Genomic DNA, 18,922 nt, shown 5'->3' on the forward strand with positions numbered 1-18,922 from the left:
TCATCCAGAAACAATGTTTTTCATAGATTTATTTCCTCTCTTATTCTATTCTCTACCTTATTCCTACTTCCAAATTGCTTGGATCAGGCTTTTAAGAATTGGTGGTTAATTTTGATCAAGCATATTACAGTGCACCGTATACTCACATATTAATACATGTCACTGTTAAGTCAGCCGTAACTCATATGCTCTATGTTATTCCAGGGATAGATGAAAACCAGCTCTATTCTATGATATTTTATGAAAAATGCATTTCCTACATGAGTAATAATATCAAAGACTCATATATCCCAAAGCAGCAATTCTGATTTTTATAGCAGAATCTACTTAAGATTTTTAAATGACTTGACTCCTCCAGAAGAATAGAATATTTGCTCACATGTGAATAAGACTGAATAGTTTTTGTAGAGGTCCCTGGTGAAATGTAGGGGCTTACTTTGTACTTATAATATGTCAGGGACATTTTGAGAAGTAGATGAAATCAGAGAGTGGAGCGTATCATTCAGTGGTAGATTGAGAGGCTACCTATGGCCTAGTGAGTAGAGAAATTGGTTTTCACGTGCACTGTCAGAGTCCTAAGTCACATTCAGAAAACCCTGATTTTTCACCACACTAACTTAACCCTTACACTTATTTAATATTACTGCTTCAAGATCAACAGTTTACTTTTGATTTGACCCATTAATTTGATACTTCCCAGAAATATTGATGGCAGAGTCACATATATCATCAAAATTTGCTCTCAAGTATAATCTACAAGAAGAGCATGTAGAAAAGCAGTATCTTGCTGCCTGTCAAGGTGCAGTAAATATGTCTCTGCTATAAGGGCCATATATGTATAATCTGAACAGGGCTGGGGCTACAGAATCTGCCTTACACATCCAGCTGTCAGGTAGCGCATATGACCTTGGCTAAGTTATTTAATTTTCCTGGGCTCATTACTTCCTCTGTGAAGTGAGGGATTAAGGCCAGATGATCACTGAAATTTCTTCCAACTCTTCCTTTCCTTGAAGGAAATCCCCCCAATGAAGGCTGTGAGGCAAAGAGTTCTTCCTCATGCGAAGAACTGACTCATTTGTAAAAACCCTGTTGCTGGGAAAGATTGAAGACAGGAGGAGAAGGGGATGACAGAGGACGAGATGGTTGGATGGCATCACCAGCTCGATGGACATGACTTTGAGCGAGCTCCAGGAGTTGATGATGGACAGGGAAGCCTGGCATGCTGCAGTCCATGGGGTCAGAAAGAATTGGGCATGACTGAGCAACTGAAATAACCTCAAATATGCAGATGACACTACCCTTATGGAAGAAAGTGAAGAGGAACTAAAAAGCCTCTTGATGAAAGTGAAAGAGGAGAGTGAAAACGTTGGCTTAAAGCTCAACATTCAGAAAATGAACATCATGGTATCTGGTCCCATCACTTCATGGGAAATAGATGGGGAAACAGTGGAAACAATGTCAGACTTTATCTTTTTGGGCTCCAAAATCACTACAGATGGTGACTGCCGCCATGAAATTAAAAGATACTCCTTGGAAGGAAAGGTATGACTAACCTAGATAGCATATTGAAAAGCAGAGACATTACTTTGCCAACAGAGGCCCGTCTAGTCAAGGCTATGGTTTTTCCAGTAGTCATGTATGGATGTGAGAGTTGGACTGTGAAAAAAGCTGAGTGCCGAAGAATTGATGCTTTGAACTGTGGTGTTGGAGAAGACTCTTGAGAGTCCCTTGGACTGCAAGGAGATCCAACCAGTCCATTCTGAAGGAGATCAGCCCTGGGATTTCTTTGGAAGGAATGATGCTAAAGCTGAAACCCCAGTACTTTGGCCACCTCATGGGAAGAGTTGACTCATTGGAAAAGACTCTGATGCTGGGAGGGGTTGGGGGCAGGAGGAGAAGGGGACAACAGAGGATGAGATGGCTGGATGGCATCACTGACTCGATGGACATGAGTTTGAGTGAACCCCGGGAGTTGGTGATGGACAGGGAGGCCTGGCATGCTGCGATTCATGGGGTCGCAAAGAGTCGGACACGACTGAGCGACTGAACTGAACTGAACTGATGGCAGGTCTATACTTAGTTTTCTGAGGAAACTACATTGTTTACTTGAGTCCTCTTGCTTTTTGCTTCATGAGCCTGACTAAAAGTTTATCAATTTTGCTTATATTTTTAAAAAATCAGCTCTTATTTTTATTGATCTTTTCTAATTTTTCGCCTCGTTTTAAAATCCCCTCTTATATTTATTATGTTCTTCTTTCTGCTGACTTTGGCTTAGCTTGTTCTTTTTTTTCCCTAATTTCTTTAGATAGTTAGGTTAGGGTGTTTGAGGTTTTTTCCTGTAGCCTGTATCACTGCATACTTCCCACTCAGAACTGATTTTGCTGCATTCCATAGATTTGGAGTGGTGTCTCAGTATTTTCATTTGTCTTGATGTATTTTCTGATTTCCTCTTTGATTTCTTCGTTGACCCATTTTTGTTTTAATAGCATGTTGTTTGGTCTCCATGTGTTGTTGTTCTTCCCATTTTTCTTTCTGTAATTGATTCTAGTTTCATACCATTGTGGTTGGGAAAAAAAAAAGCTTCAGATAAATTCTGTTCTCTTAATTTTGTTAGGACTTGTTTGTGGCCCAGCACATGATTCATGCTGAGGAAAGCTCCACATGAACTTGAAGAGAATGTGTGTTCTGCTGTTTTTGGATGGAAAGTTCATCGTTGTTGTTGTTGTTTAGTCTGACTTTTCTGTGATTCCATTGCCCACCATCACCCACCGGCTGTTGTGTCCATGGTGTAGGGTAAGGGAGTTAGAGAAGGTAAGGTTTGGAAAAAGAATGAGACCCACACTTTATGGGAACAGATCACCTTTAATGAGGCGAGAAGGGGCAGCAGTCAGATCAGTGAACTGCTGCACTAACCCAAGAAAAGAGTAAGTATATATAGGCCTGTATGTGGAAATCTACTGTCTTAAGGGGGCCTGTTCTTCTCCAAGGTTGTTCGGATTAATTATCTCTTAAATGGCTGGGGCAAGGAGTTCTGGAGATCATCCAGAGGCTGGGACCAGCTGGGAGCTGGGCAGAATCAACCTTAATGTCCATTTTTTTTCTTCAGGTGAGAGAGTTCTTTGTTTTGCATACAATGGTAGGGAGGACCCAGAGGGGAGTTTTAACTCCAGGCTATTTTGAGCCCTTTAACTTTCCTTCACATGGGAATTCCCAGGCAAGAATACTGGGATGGGTTGCCATTTCCTTCTCCAGGGCATCTTCCTGACCCAGAAGATGTCTAACTGGTCTGTTGTGTCATTTAAGACCCCTGTTGGTTTGTTGATTTTCTGTCTGTATTATCTGTTCACTGATGTAAGTGGGGTTTTTTGTTTTTGTTTTTTTTTCCTTACAGTAGCCATCCTAGTGGATGTTGTAGCTAAGAAAAACTAAAGGACACAAAAGTGAAGGAAGTTACAAAATATTCAAGTAATTATGCCAAACCTGTATAAAACAAGATCAAAATTCCATTCCCTTTCTGCTACTTTGTCCTGTTAATTTTCAGTTGGGCCAGAAACAAACAAAAAAAAAAGTCCTTTTTTGAATTATCTGCTTAGTAGTCAGACTTACAGTTGGAATAGAAAACACAATATTTAAATTTTTTTTAGAGTTAAGAAACTAGGTACTTATCTGTTGTCTCTAGTTAAGCCGTTCATTTTCCTGGGAGGGTTCTGAAGTCAAATTTCATATAAAGCATTATTAACTTTCCAGTTGTTTTGGAAAAATAACTTCTTAAGGAATGTGACTCAGAGCATGTTCTCTTGAGAGAGTGCTGGTCCCAGTGGTGGTTACTTACTCCAGTTTCTTGTGCCCATGAGCTAAAATGTTTGCTCAGCTCCTCTAAAGTCTGGGTTTTCATTGTGCCATGTGTCACAAAAATTGGATATTTTATTCTCTAGCAAGTTAGGCCATTAAATGAAATTGTGGAAGTGGTTTTGTTTCTTTTTCTTACATAAACCCTTCCTTTGCTATTGTTAGTTTTGTTCTCTTTTAGTACTATTCTTTTTGGTCTCTCTTCCTATCATCACAAGAACCAAAGAGTTTCTGCAGAGCTGAATTTCTTCAAGCAACAGAATGATCCATATGCCTTCCCTCTTCCATTCAGTAGGTGATAAAGTTCTAATTTTATGCTTTTTTAAAGATAAATTTCAGTTACACCTAAATGTTAAACTAAAGGAGAAAAATATAAATATGAAATCATTATGAATAAAATATGGGACATCTACAACTTGAAATTCATAAGGGAAAAATACAGTTTTTTTCCTTTCTAGTCATCTCTAATTAATCTGATAGTTTTGATGGTATTAGATATAAACAGCTTTGAAACAAAATATGCCCTAGTACAATAAAATACAAGGAACAGGATGGGAGAAAATATTACAACATATAAAACAGAGGTAAAATATTGTAGATATATAAATTAATAAATGTATACTGTTTAATTAAATGTAAAAGGTATACCAATTAATAAACATTGATAGTACAAAATATGATAGATAGATATAGATATATATAAAGGCAAAAAAACAGATGAGGTAATAAAATGTCCCCAAATAATTTTCAACCTTACTAATTAGTAAAGAAATGCAAGAAAAATTTTAAAAAACATTGAGTTGTAAATAAACATTTGCAAAAATGCAAAGTAAGTGAAGTTTTGTGGAAATGAACATATGAAAAACTATGCAGGAGCTTTAAGGAGTGAAGTATTTCTAGACTTAGAGACATGAAAAGATCTTAAGGACAAGTCATTTAATCAATAACAGGTCAGATTCAACATATTCTGGGTGAAAAATTTTTTTCTGTTACGTTACACTAGAAGTATAAACCCAAAAATACAGAAACTCAAAGGATGGATTTTAAGTCCAGAGGACTGCAAAAGATATGACCATGCCGTCAACTGCTAAAATATATGTGAATATTAGACAGACAGAAAAGTGGTGTTGGAACTTCTAAGATGAGGCTGTGCTCTGAGTCTAAACTCCTTATAACTGCTTTTCCGATCTCACCTGTCAATCCTGCTACTGCATCTGTAATCAATCCCCAACCTGTACCCTCGTAGGTTGTCATCTTTCATGCCATTTTGCCTTGAGCCAGTTGGTTTCCCTGTACTTAATATATTCCTCCAGCCTCCCCTCAGTCCTTCTTTCTTCCTATTTGCTTGGCTAATTCCTCCTGTTACCCTTAGCTAGGGAACCACCTGCTTTGTAAATCTTTCCTGCTCCCCATTAACTCTCTCTGGGCCTTTTTAATTCCTCATTCTTCTTTTCCCATAGAGGTTACTCTGCTATTTGAGATCCAGATTCAAAATGGGTTAAAGACATTGACTCTTATAAAGTCAGTAAAATATTGATAATAGAAATGAACTATACTTCCTATTTAAACCAGTCAATCCTAAAGGAAATCAACCCTGGATATTCACTGGAAGGACTGAAGCTGAAAGTGAAGCTCCAATACTTTGGTCACCTGATGTGAAGAGCTGACTCACTGGAAAAGACCCTGATGCTGGGAAAGATTGAGGGCAAGTGGAGAAGTGGCCAAGAAAGGATGCGATAGCTGAATGGCATCATCAACTCAATGGACATGAGTTTGAGCAAACTCCAGGAGATAGTGAAGGACAGGGAAGGCAGGTTGCAGTCTATGTTGTCGCAAAGAGTCAGACGTGACTTAGCAACTGAACAGCAACCACAAACTTCCCATGCAGTTTGTGCATGTGTGTTTCAATGAATAAATATGGAAAGTGAAAGATGAATGAAAGAACCTGAACAATTCTGTAAAATGGGTGCTGATTATGCAAATAATGTCATGTCAAAATTAGTACAAAAACTATGTTATTCACCTCCTAATTTTGCATCATCTTGCTTGTAGATCAAGTGTGTGTATTTTATTCGGTTAGTCGTGTCTGACTCTTTGCGATCCTATGGACTGTAGCCCTCAAGTTTCCTTTGTCTGTGAAATTCTCCAGGCAAGAACACTGGAGTGGGCTGACATTTCCTTCCCCAGGGGGGAGTCTTTCCTACCCCATGTAAAGTTTCATTTCCTTGATATACCCACATAGATGTGAAGATTGTTTCACATAGATTGTGATTGTTTCACATAGATGGGAAGATTCCTCTTTAGGAATGAATCCTGGCAGACTGCAAATGTCTCTTCCTCTTATTATATTTATAAATGTCAAAAAGAAAAAGAAAGTAAATGGATGAGGTAAAACTTATAGATTTGCAATATCAAGCAAAATAATTTCAAAAATACTGTTGTACTCTCACAGATGCTAGACTGTAAAATTGAGGATGAAAATGCCCAACAAGTTTAAAATAAGTAACAAGCAGAGTCAGCAAATTTTTTTCTAACATTATCAAGAATTCAAAAGAAGTGAACTCTGTTGTTCACATTATCAAGAATTCAAAAGAAGTGAACAAGACTGGGAGCTGACTGTGGCTCAAATCATGAACTCCTTATTGCCAAATTCAGACTGAAATTAAAGAAAGTAGAGAAAACCACTAGACCATTCAGGTATGACCTAAATTAAATCCCTTATGTCTATACAGTTGAAGTGAGAAATAGATTTAAGGATCTAGATCTGATAGACAGAGTGCCTGATGAACTATGGACGGAGGTTTGTGGCATTATACAGGAGACAGGAATCAAGACCATCCCCAAGAAAAAGAAATGCAAAAAAGAAAAATGGTTGTCTGAGGAGGCCTTACAAATAGCTGTGAAAAGAAGAGAAGCGAAAAGCAAAGGAGAAAAGATATACCCATTTGAATGCAGAGTTCCAACGAATAGCAAGGAGAGATAAGAAAGCCTTCCTCAGCAACCAATGCAAAGAAACAGAGGAAAACAATAGAATGGGAAAGACTACAGATCTCTTCAAGAAAATTAGAGATACCAAGGGAACATTTCATGCAAAGATGGGCTCAATAAAGGACAGAAATGGTAGGGACCAACAGAAGCAGGAGATATTAAGAAGAGGTGGCAAGAATACACAGAAGAACTGTACAAAAAGAGCTTCATGACCCAGATAATCACAATGGTGTGATCACTTACCTAGAGCCAGACATCCTGGAATGTGAAGTCAAGTGGGCCTTAGGAAGCATCACTACAAACAAAGCTAGTGGAGGCAATGGAATCCCAGTGGAGCTATTTCAAATCCTGAAAGATAATGCTGTGAAAGTGCTGCATTCAATATGCCAGCAAATTTGGAAAACTCAGCAGTGGCCACAGGACTGGAAAAGGTCAGTATTCATTCCAATCCCAAAGAAAGGCAATGCCAAAGAATGCTCAAACTACTGCACAATTGCACTCATCTCACACGCTAGTAAAGTAATGCTTAAAATTTTCCAAGCCAGGCTTCAGCAATACATGAACTGTGAACTTCCAGATATTCAAGTAGAGGCAGATGTTCAAGATGTTCAAGCTGGTTTTAGAAAAGCCAGAGGAACCAGAGGTCAAATTGCCAATGTCTGCTGGATCATGGAAAAAGCAAGAGAGTTCCAGAAAAACATATGTTTCTGCTTTGTTGACTGTGCCAAAGCCTTTGACTGTGTGGATCACAATAAACTATGGAAAATTCTTCAAGAGATGGGAATACCAGACCACCTGACCTGCCTCTTGAGAAACCTATATGCAGGTCAGGAAGAACAGTTAGAACTGGACATGGAACAACAGACTGGTTCCAAATAGGAAAAGGAGTGCGTCAAGGCTGTATATTCTCACCCTGCTTATTTAACTTATATGCAGAGTACATCATGAGAAATGCCGGGCTGGAAGAAGCACAAGCTGGAATCAAGATTGCCGGGAGAAATATCAATAACCTCAGATATGCAGATGACACCACCCTTATGGCAGAAAGTGAAGAGGAACTAAAGAGCCTCTTGATGAAAGTGAAAGAGGAGAGTGAAAGAGTTGGCTTAAAGCTCAACATTCAGAAAATGAAGATCATGGCATCCGGTCCCATCACTTCTTGGCAAATAGATGAGGAAACAGTGAAAACAGTGGTTGATTTTATTTTCTGGGCTCCAAAGTCACTGCAGATGGTGATTGAAGCCATGAAATTAAAAGATGCTTGCTCCTTGGAAGGAAAGTTATGACCAAACTAGACAGCATATTAAAAAGCAGAGACATTACTTTGCCAACAAAGATCCGTCTAGTCAAGCCTATGGTTTTTCCAGTGGTCATGTATGGATGTGAGAGTTGGAGTATAAAGAAAGCTGAGTGCTGAAGAACTGATGTTTTTGAACTGTGGTGTTGGAGAAGACTCTTGAGAGTCCCTTGGACTGCAAGGAGATCCAACAAGCCCATCCTAAAGGAGTCATTCCTCGGTGTTCTTTGGTAGGACTGATGTTGAAGCTGAAACTCCAATACTTTGGCCACCTGATGGGAAGAGCTGACTCATTTGAAAAGACCCTCATGCTGGGAAAGATTGAGGTCAGGAGGAGAAGGGGATGATAGAGGATGAGATGGTTGGATGGCATCACCGACTCAATCGACATAGGTTTGGGTGGACTCCGGGAGTTGGTGATGGACAGGGAGTCCTGGCATGCTGCAGTCCATGGGGTCGCAAAGAGTTGGACACGACTGAGCGACTGAAGTGAACTGAACTCTGTTGCTAAATTTTAAACAAAAAAGAAGGAAAAGCAATATGGATTTATCATCAGTGAAGAAAAAATATTCATAATTCATAATGAGATATATAATCTTTCTAATTATGGTAACATTATATGGCCACATAGTAAACAAAACTATGACCAAGCAAAGGGATTTGAGAGCTCAAGTGAACAGTCTATGAGTAAACAAGGCAATCAAGAAAACCAGATAAGAGGGAAAAAAAAGAAAATCTGGATATTATTGGAATGACTTATTTATATCAGGCATTATCAGCCAACTTCAATTACCTTTTTCGATTTAGTCAAGGTTGAAACTGAGGTTATTGAGACTCAGTTCAGCTCAGTTCAGTCGCTCAGTCATGTCTGACTCTGCGATCCCATTGACTGTAGCACAGCAGGCTTCCCTGTCCATCACCAACTCCCGGAGCTTGCTCAAATGCATGTCCATCGAGTCGGTAGTGCCATCCAACCATCTCATCCTCTGTCATCCCCTTCTCCTCCTGTCTTCAATCTTTCCCAGCATCAGGGACTGATTGAGACTCAATCATGCAATCTATGTGGAGCGGGACGATTGTCATCTGATACCTGAAATCTGTGAATTCTAATAATGACTCCCTCCTCCTCATGTTTTTTTAGAAGAAACAGAATAAAACTCAGATCCCTAACTGCCAGGAAGTAACCAACAGTTGCTGAAGCAAAACAGTGTTGTCTAGATTTAGATGATTAATTGCGGTGCACAAATCATATTTTGGGCCTGTCATGTTATACCTCAAAGCGCTGTGTTTGCTTAATGAGTTAGAGACTCCATGCTACCCTTTAGGTAGCTCAATTAATACATCACTAACTTAGAAACCTTTCAATCCAGATGGATAGGAAATTAACTTGTTACTAAGTGAATTACATCCATGGTTTAGGAGAGAGGGGAAAAAAAAAGAAAACACAACAGTAACAATTCCAAAACAGTGATTTGAAAGAGTTATATATTGATTTCTGTTGTTAAAGTGGATTTCAATGTACAAAATGCTAACTCAACAAAAATCAATAACTCCTTTCACTTCCCAGTGTGCTTTTAAAAACATCATTCAGTTTTATTCAAAAGGGGGATGTTTAATCCAGGACACGTTCCTAATAGTTGCTGCCTTAGTTTAGAATACACAGTGCAGTACAAGGTGGCAGAATAAAGAGGGAGGGGTTCTGACTAATGGTGATGTTTGTGCATTCTGAGATCTATTTATTAGACTTATTCTAATAGGGAAGGATAAAGTTAACAGGACTAAAAACTAACATTTTCATCAAATCCCAAGGTCCAAGCTATGTGATGATAGTACTAACACTTCATATGATATGAATGTATCATATGATACATTTAATCAATATAATATAAATATATATATTGATATATATATCAATATAAATCAATTTTAGCTTCAATTTTGTGGGGGAGGCAAGAATATATTCAAGACAAAGGATTTTCTTTATTACTTGGCCATTAAAAGACCAGATAATTCAAAAGCTCCTATCTCACTAGAAGCTTTACTTATATTATGAGACAGCTTAAGACTCTACCTGGTTCTGGTCTCATGTGTTGAAGAAACATGTCCATCATAGTATAGGAACTCATAAGTTACTATAGAGCTAAATTTAAAAGGTGTTTTTTTGTTTTCTCTCTAAAAGTCCTTCTCCTTAACCAAAAGCATTAATCCAAATAGAAGGAAGAAAGAAAGAATTAATCTCTCAGTCACGTCCGACTCTTTATGACCCTACGTACTGTAGCCCACTGGGCTCCTCTGTCCATGGAATTCTCCAGGCAAGAAGATGAGTGGGTTGCCATTTCCTACTCCAGGGGATCTTTCCAACCCAGGGTTCAAACCTCAGTCTCCTGCATGGCAAGCAGATTCTTTACCATCTGACCCACAAGGGAAGCTATGTTTGCTAATTGAGAAGTTCTCTAATGTCACCCATAATTATGTTTAAGCATTATTAGAAATAGTTACTTTTATAATATATCTAAAATGTCATTTAGTACTAAATATGAAAAATAATTTCATATTTATTTTCAGTAGTGAAGAAATACAATACGCTATCACTTTTCTTAAATTGTTACAATTTCACAAATATAAAGACACCAATTTTTTTTTTCTGCCAACTCTGATACCTTTCCTTAAAGAATTTTAAAGGACAGTCTAATCACTTCTACAGGAAATGTGTTTTATTTTTATCTACTCTACAATTTAAAAATTCTTTCAATTTTTCTCTTGCAAGGAAAGTTTAATGAGGCATATTTGCTTGTTTCCATGGTATTTCAAAGGAGGATTCCTAGCTGAAGGCAACAAGATGTATACAAAAAACAACAACAAAAAAAGGAATAAATAACAGCCCTTGCAATAAGAGAGAAACTCCATTTCAAATAAATTCCATAGGGTAGTAGTTACTCATTTACTACCTGTAAAATACCATGAGTCATTTTGAATGTTGAAGACACATTTTCCTGGGGAAAAAAAAGGTAACAAATTCATTATATAACACAATCTGTCACTACAAAATCCAAAAATACCCTGTCTTAGACATGGATCAAAATTCACTTCTCTATAAAACTATTGTATGTATAAAAAAAAAAACAAGGATAAAGTCCACTTGCATTGTCTTGATTTGGTAAGTGACATGCTGAGACTTTGCTGTGTTACAGAAATAGCCAGTGACTTGTTCTGTTAGCTTTGAATTCCAACACTCACAAATCTAATCATAGGAGGTTGATTCTCCTAGCAGCAATCAGCAAAGGAGCAGGTTGGGCTGTTCAGGGTCTCTGTCATCTCCAAAGTATGTAGATTTGTGTTTTTCTTTTTAATTTGTGTTATAGGTATTTGCATTGGAGAAGGAAATGGCAACCCACTCCAGTGTTCTTGCTTGGAGAATCCCAGGGACGGGGGAGCCTGGTGGGCTGCTGTCTTTGGGGTTGCACAGAGTTGGACACAACTGAAGCGACTTAGCAGCAGCAGCAGCAGCATAGGTATTTTGATAAGGTCTGTAGTTAAAAATACAAATCAATTTATTGGAAGATGTCTGTAACTCATGCAAGCATATTACAATACCACATTTATAGCTTGTGATGATAAATACTATTCCCTTAGTATCTTCCACCTCTCTCTTACATATTTCAAATGGAGTGGGTGAGAGATCATATGTAAGGAGGAGAGCAGGTTTTAAACTCACAAGTGTCTAATAATATAATTCCTATTTTAGCCTCTCTGAAAAAGGAATACCACGCATGAGAAATGTAATGTTGTTGGAGGCACTTAAGTACATTGCCAATAGATAAAATGTCAACAAAACAAAAAAGAGTACATTAACAAAAAAATGTTGATTTTATAAGGCAATGTGTTCTATTAGAAAGGACCATGAATTGAAGTGGGAAGGAGCTGATCTCTAATCCTAAGTTTGCTGTTAAGTAGAAATACAAAGTCTTGAGCCTCAGTTTCCTTGATTGTAAAATGGTGGTGGATTAGATGATGTCTAAAATACCTTTCAATTCAGGCTAGTATAATTTTATTTAGGAAGGTAGTATTTGGTAGGTATTATCTCTCTGGTTTTTAGTAGCTGTGAGCTCAAATTTAGAAAGGAAAAAAGGCACAGAAAGAGATTAAACACAGATGGCACTATCCTATCTTGGTCTTTTCCTTGTGTGCAATCAGAAGACCACAAAGTCAAAAATCAAGGAGCACAGGGCTGGCGGCCAACCACTCAAACCTTTTCTGTTGTGAAGAATCATGTGGCCGCTGCAAAATGAATCAGGGCATCAGAGAAGTCAGACTCACTCAAAATAATGGGACAAGTCGGGGTGTTAGAGAAAACCAAACAGATAGTAATTAATGTGGCAAAATCAAGATTCATCCAGGAAGTACTGAGTAGGGGGAAAGACACTCCAGTGTAGAACTGGGCTTGACTCCAAATGCAAGTACAAGTGGGGATATACAGCAAAGAGACAGAGTGAGGGGATCGGTGGATGGGAAATTCCTAAGAGGGGGCCTCAAAGGCAGGGGAAGCCTTGCTGAACTGACCCAACAGGTTTCTTGCTGAAGGCACATCGGGGTGATCAGATATCATCTGGGATACGTTTGATCACGAAACTGTTGACTGGAAAAAACAAAGCAACATGAGGGGCAAAATGAGAACTCTAGTCCAGCAGATAGCACTTCAGACAGTTCTGTGAAACTGCTCCAAAGAGGTGGGGAGAAGATCAGTATAAATGTGATTTTTGTGAAGGGGGAGTACATGTAATCAAGCACATATTTTTTCAAAAGGTTTCTGTTAGTGTTGTGAAGGTTACTGCTAGTCACAAGAAGCAGACATCACCATAAAGGATTTTAGCGATTTTCTAGATTTGAGGAGATGCAATAATTGGGCTCATAAAATCTTCTCCTGAAAATAAATATCTGAAGATCTGTTCTGCCAGCTTTGTTCCCCCCCCAACCCCAGAACACAGAGTGCCTTATTCTGCTCTCCACGTTGAACTCTTTTCAGGGGGTGTTGATTGTCAGCAGCTGCTGAGGCTCATAATTTAATCCTTGTAGAAGTAGAGGGCAAGTGCTGCTGTGTAGATGGCATAACAAAGGTGAGTAGATGTCAAGCGTAGGGAATTTTCCCTAAAGTTACTTAACAGGATTCTTGCTATAACTGAGATTTGCAGGCTTGGCAAGGATGGAGGACTAAGGTCAAGGCTTCCGGGTGAAAAGGTTCAGTGTAAACTGACTAACGCTTGGTCCAGGAGAGAGTCCTTTTCAGGGACAAGCAATGCACACAGAGGACCCAAGGAGCCTGAGAATCTCTCAGGTCAGACACCCCAGTGAGGGAACTTCCAACTTCAGATCTAAATTGCTTTAAGAATTAAAAATAAACAAAAAACGTAAGCAAATATGTGGGTCTATTACAAGTTACACCTGGGACTTCCCTACGGTCCAGTAGCTAGATTTCACATTCCCAATACAGGGTTAGAGAACTAAGATCCTGCATGCCGCACCACATGGCCACAAAAATAATAAAGTAAATAAATGAATAAGTAAAAATTAAAAAAAAAAAAGTTACATACAGCAAACCTAGCCTGTGCTTTCTGTTTTTTCCTTTTATCCCTAGCAGAAAAAAACAAACCATTGGTGGTCTTTGCAGCTCTGTTGATCACTCACATTTAACAAATGTCCTCATTAAAAATTCAGATCCCTGAAGCTCTCTGCAGAGAAGACCAGTGCCCATTTGAATATTTAATATAGTTTAAAATACAAAGGCTAAGATTTCCTTGGTTAGTTGAAATGTTCTGAGGTGAAAAAGAGGAGAAACTTATTCAAGTAAAGTGTTAAATATTCTCCAATATCTAGAGCTAGCAACTTCTCGGCATGGGTTGAGCTGAATTTCAAAACCATTGTCATTCCTGAGACAACCTGTAGTTTTAAATGACTAGGCTGTCAGCCTTTTAGCTCTCCACATTTCCCTTTTCTGCTTTAGTGAATAGTAACAATTACATTGCAAACAGCATGTTATTTCCAACTGTTTTTTTGACAGAAATCTTTGTGTTACAAATATTGAAAACTTGAGTTAGTTTGCATGATTCATTTTTTATGTAAATCATAAGGGTGGGGAATTTTTTTAAGGCTTCCATAAATTTGGTCTTTTAAATAATATTGACTTATTTTTCACATGAAAAAATACATAGAATACACATTAAAAAATAAACAGAATAGCTCAGAAGGGGTTGTATAGATTTGAAAATGATTTTTAACACTCAATTTTTAGATTCATTATTGTTCAGTTGCTAAGCTGTGTCTGACTCTGTGACCACATGGACTGCAGCATGCCAGACTTCCCTGTTCTTCACTATTTCCTAGAGTTTGCTCAAACTCATGACCATTGTACCAATCATGTCAGATAACCATCTCACACAACAAACTGGAAAATTCTTAATGAGACGGGAATACCAGTCCACCTGAGCTGTCTCCTGAGAAATCTGTATGCAGTTCAAGAACCAACAGTTAGAACTGGACATGGAACAACAGACTGGTTCCAGATCGGGAAAGGAGTATGTCAAGGCTGCATATTGTCACCCTGCTTATTTAACTTATATGTAGAGTACATCATGAGAAATGCTGGACTGGATGAAGCACAAGCTGGAATTAAGATTGCCTGGAGAAATATCAATAACCTCAGTTATGCAGATGACACCACACTTCTTCAAAGAAGAACTAAAGAGCCTCTGAGGAAAGTGAAAGAGGGAGTGAAAAAGTTGGCTTAAAACCCAACATTCAGAAAACTAAGATCATGGTGCCTGCTCCCATCACTTCATGGCAAATAGATGGGGAACAATGGAAACAGTGAGAGACTTTATTTTGGGGGGCTCCAAAATCACTGCAGATGGTGACAGCAGCCATGAAGTTAAAAGACACTTGCTCCTTGGAAGAAAAGTTATGACCAACCTGCTGCTGCTGCTGCTGCTAAGTCGCTTCAGTCGACCAACCTAGACGGCATATTACTTTGCCAACAAAGGTCTGTCTAGTCAAAGCTTTGGTTTTTCCAGTAGTCATGTGTGGATGTGAGAGTTGGATTATAAAGAAAACTGAGCACTGAAGAATTGATGTGTTTGAACTGTGGTGTTGGAGAAGATTCTTGAGAGTCCCTTGGACTGCAAGGAGATCCAACCAGTCCATCCAAAGCTAAATCAGTCCTGAATATTCATTGGAAGGACTAATTCTGAAGCTGAAACTCCAATACTTTGGCCACTTGATGCAAAGAACTGACTCATTTGAAAAGACCCTGATGCTGGGAAAGATTGAAAGAAGGAGGAGAAGGGGACGACAGAGAATGAGATGGTTGGATGGCATCACTAGCTCAATAGACATGAGTTTGAGCAAGCTCTGGCAGTTGGTGATGGACAGAGAAGCCTGGTGTGCTGCAGTCCATGGGGTCACACAGAGTCAGACAGGACTGAGCGACTGAACTGAACCATCTCATCCTCTTGTTGCCCCCTTCTCCTGCCCTCAGTCTTTCCGAGCGTCAGGCTCTTTGCATCAAGTGGCCAAAGTAATGGAGCTTCAGCTTCAGCATCAGTCCTTTCATTAAATATTCAGGGTTGATTTCCTTTAGGATTGATTTACGTTCATAGAGCAAGGCATTTTAATGGTTAGAATTCCCAGACTGAAAGAAGTTATGCCATTTGGAAAATGGAAATAGGGATATTGTCAACTAAAAAACATAGTCACAACCTGAAAGCAGAGAGTTATTTCATTTGGTGGGAATGTTTAGGACTCTGAACCTGGGAGACAGCATCTCAGGAGTGCTGAGGAAACTGCTCCAAGGAGACAGGAGGGGAAGTCAGGCTATATATAAGTTTGCAACGAAGGGAGCAGCCAGTCTGAACATCAAAGGTCAGGAATCCAGTTAAGGGATTTAGCATTCTGTGTATGGGAAGATCAAGCCTCCGGGCTCTCTGAATTCGGTTCTTTCACATGCACCGCAGCTATATGGGGCCAACTCTGTTCTCTGTTCACCTGCATCCCCCAGCTCCTCTACAGTTACCCTGGGGGTTGGCAGCATCAGCTGGCTCACAGCTTTGGGAGCCTACATTCACACATTCACATTTGGAGGCCAGACATCGCTGATGGCTGTCACATTTCTTGTTTATTAATATGGCAGGAGATATTTTCATTTCACAATATTATATAGTCCTTTTTTTCAAACAACTAGTTGCAGTTTCCCCACTCTTAAAAGGGATAGATTGATTTGTTTTAGATGTAACTGACTGAAAATATCATTTCTGAATGAAGACAGAATTTAAGAAAGAAGAAAGAATTTTTGTGTTATAAAGTGCAATAAGCTTGGGGATAGCACTTGATGAGCCATACACTTCAAGATGTTTATCTTTCAAGCTGATTTAAACTTTTAGTAACTACTGCGTCTTTCAAGATCTAAGGAAAAACCAGTAGGATCAAAGCCTATGTTTTTAACTTTTTAAACTACTCTTAAATATCTGAAATAGACTTTTCTTAACACAATAGCATAGCTTAGAAATTATCACATCTAGCTTTTGTAGTATATATATAATTATCTCTGGTAATTTATAATTCATGTGTGTGTTTTATGTATTATACTATATATAATACATATAATAAAAATGTATTAATGCAGAGGATTGGATTGAATGTGTCATAAAATCTTTTCCATCTTTAACAGTTTGTGGTTTTATTAAATATTTACTGTGCACTAAGTATGTACAAGATGTTTATCTTTGTAAAGAGAAATAAATGGATACAAATGTTTCAGCCCTTGATCAAGAGGGCTTTAATGTTCCCCCAGCTTGACTAAACTTGAGACAAATTCTTTCCTGTCTATAGGCCCCTGACCTTTTTTTTAGAGCATTTCATTTAGAAAACTTATAATTGTAAATTATTTCTCTGTCCTTTTGAGATGTGAATCTTCTCCCAGCCTATTTACTTTTTTTTTTCCTTTTTTAATTTTTTTTATTATTATTTTTTTAAATTTTATTTTATTTTTAAACTTTACGTAATTGTATTAGTTTTGCCAAATATCAAAATGAATCCGCCACAGGTATATATGTGTTCCCCATCCTGAACCCTCCTCCCTCCTCCCTCCCCATACCATCCCTCTGGGTCGTCCCAGTGCACTAGCCCCAAGCATCCAGTATCGTGCATCGAACCTGGACTGGCAACTCATTTCTTACATGATATTTTACATGTTTCAATGCCATTCTCCCAAATCTTTCCACCCTCTCCCTCTCCCACAGAGTCCATAAGACTGTTCTATACATCAGTGTCTCTTTTGCTGTCTCGTATACAGGGTTATTGTTACCATCTTTCTAAATTCCATATATATGCATTAGTATACTGTATTGGTGTTTTTCTTTCTGGCTTACTTCATTCTGTATAATAGGCTCCAGTTTCATCCACCTCATTAGAACTGATTCAAATGTATTCTTTTTAATGGCTGAGTAATACTCCATTGTGTGTATGTACCACTGCTTTCTTATCCATTCATCTGCTGATGCACATCTAGGTTGCTTCCATGTCCTGGCTATTAGAAACAGTGCTGCGATGAACTTTGGGGTACATGTGTCTCTTTCCCTTCTGGTTTCCTCAGTGTGTATGCCCAGCAGTGGGATTGCTGGATCATAAGGCAGTTCTATTTCCAGTTTTTTAAGGAATCTCCACACTGTTCTCCATAGTGGCTGTACTAGTTTGCATTCCCACCAACAGTGTAAGAGGGTTCCCTTTTCTCCACACCCTCTCCAGCATTTATTGCTTGTAGACTTTTGGATCGCAGCCATTCTGACTGGCGTGAAATGGTACCTCATAGTGGTTTTGATTTGCATTTCTCTGATAATGAGTGATGTTGAGCATCTTTTCGTGTGTTTGTTAGCCATCTGTATGTCTTCTTTGGAGAAATGTCTATTTAGTTCTTTGGCCCATTTTTTGATTGGGTCATTTATTTTTCTGGAGTTGAGCTGTAGGAGTTGCTTGTATATTTTTGAGATTAGTTGTTTGTCAGTTGCTTCATTTGCTATTATTTTCTCCCATTCTGAAGGCTGTCTTTTCACCTTGCTAATAGTTTCCTTTGTTGTGCAGAAGCTTTTAAGGTTAATTAGGTCCCATTTGTTTATTTTTGCTTTTATTTCCAATATTCTGGGAGGTGGGTCATAGAGGATCCTGCTGTGATGTATGTCGGAGAGTGTTTTGCCTATGTTCTCCTCTAGGAGTTTTATAGTTTCTGGTCTTACGTTTAGATCTTTAATCCATTTTGAGTTTATTTTTGTGTATGGTGTTAGAAAGTGTTCTAGTTTCATTCTTTTACAAGTGGTTGACCAGGTTTACTTTTATAGCTGAGAAATGCCTTTCTCAAGGACTTGAGAACCATCTTTTGGAAATGGCATCATCAAAGGAGACCACACTCCTATTTTCCAGTCTCTTTGAGAGGGTAAGAGCCCAATATTGAAAAGTTACAATTAGCAAACACAGATGCCTAATTCATAGACCAACTTTCTCCCAACCGTCTCCAGTATATGCTCGCCACATTTGCCAGTGCTTAAAAATCCTCCTGCCTTTTATTTTAGTGGATTTGCATTGAAACTCCATCCTTTATTGTCATAGTACTGAATAAGATCTACCTGTTTAATTCTGTCCACTGCAGTTTTTCTTTGGTAGCCACTAGGAGGACAAAGACTCTTATGTGGAGAAAACTCTTGAGAGTCCTTTGGACTGCAAGGAGATCAAACCAGTCAATCCTAAAGG

Source organism: Bos indicus x Bos taurus, chromosome 13 (genome assembly GCF_003369695.1).
Source record: "Bos indicus x Bos taurus breed Angus x Brahman F1 hybrid chromosome 13, Bos_hybrid_MaternalHap_v2.0, whole genome shotgun sequence".
NCBI lineage: Eukaryota > Metazoa > Chordata > Mammalia > Artiodactyla > Bovidae > Bos > Bos indicus x Bos taurus.